The sequence below is a fragment of the Triticum dicoccoides genome, chromosome 5A, assembly GCF_002162155.2.
Source record: "Triticum dicoccoides isolate Atlit2015 ecotype Zavitan chromosome 5A, WEW_v2.0, whole genome shotgun sequence".
Classification (NCBI taxonomy): Eukaryota; Viridiplantae; Streptophyta; class Magnoliopsida; order Poales; family Poaceae; genus Triticum; species Triticum dicoccoides.
The window spans coordinates 100,139,549-100,140,651 of record NC_041388.1 but is presented as its reverse complement, the minus strand read 5'-3'; positions in this window follow the sequence as shown (position 1 = coordinate 100,140,651).

Here is a 1,103-nt window from a genome sequence, read left to right as displayed (position 1 = left end):
GTACTCCGAAACTTATCTGAAACCACTAGTAGAAAACGGAGCTTTAAAACCGGTTTGTAAGGGCCTTTAGTGCCGGTTATGGAACCGGCACTAAAGTGTGGGCACTAAAGGCCCCCCCCCTTTAGTACCGGTTCGGCACGAACCGGCGCTAAAGTACCACCATGTGGCGTGAGCTCACGCCCTGGTATGGGGGACCTTTAGTACCGGTTGGTGTTACCAACCGGTACTAAAGGTTTTTATTATTTTTTTTGAAAATTTTGGAATTTTTTTTTGATTTTTTTTGGATTTTTAATTTTTCTGAATTATTTGATGATTTAGTCTCTAATCACCTCTCTTAACTGCTCAAGTGTGGATCACTCATTCCAAATCATCTAACTTCCCGACGGGTCACCCATCCCTCTCACTACTCCAGCCCGAGCACGCTTAACTTTCGGGTTCTATTCTCTTTCGTTTGCAAGTCTGCACTTGTTGTTTTCCTGACAATAGTAAGATGTTAATCCTATTAACCCTCAGGAGTATAGCTTGAGCATGAAGTCACACATTTCACCGTTTGAGTTTGAAACTATTATTCTAAAAAAAACAGTAATTATTTAGTAACGCTAATATTTCTTGAATAAGTTTGACCATAGTTTGACCACAGTTTGACCATAGTTTGACCAGATTTGACCAAAATTCAAAAAATTGAAATAATTATTTAGTAACACTAATATTCTTGAATAATTATGTAGTAACATTAATACTTCTTGAATAAGTAGTTTGACCAGATTTAACCAATTTTTTTTAAAACTGAAATTTGACCATATCTTTTTTCCTTTTGGAATTTGAGGATTCTAAAAAATTCCAAACAGGCCGTAGGCGGTCTCCATCGGATGCGGATTTTCGTGCTGAATTTTTTGATATATTATACATTTTTTTCGACATCGTATGCAAAAGTTATAGCCGTTTTACATTTTCCCTACACTTTTTGCAAAACATGTCCAAATTTAAGTTTTCAAATTTTCCTAACTAGTAGATGTAGTAATATAACTACCTCTCGAAGGATTCTATTTTTTGAAGTTTTTATCATTTTCTTTTGATTTTTTCAAAACTGAAATGGCGATACA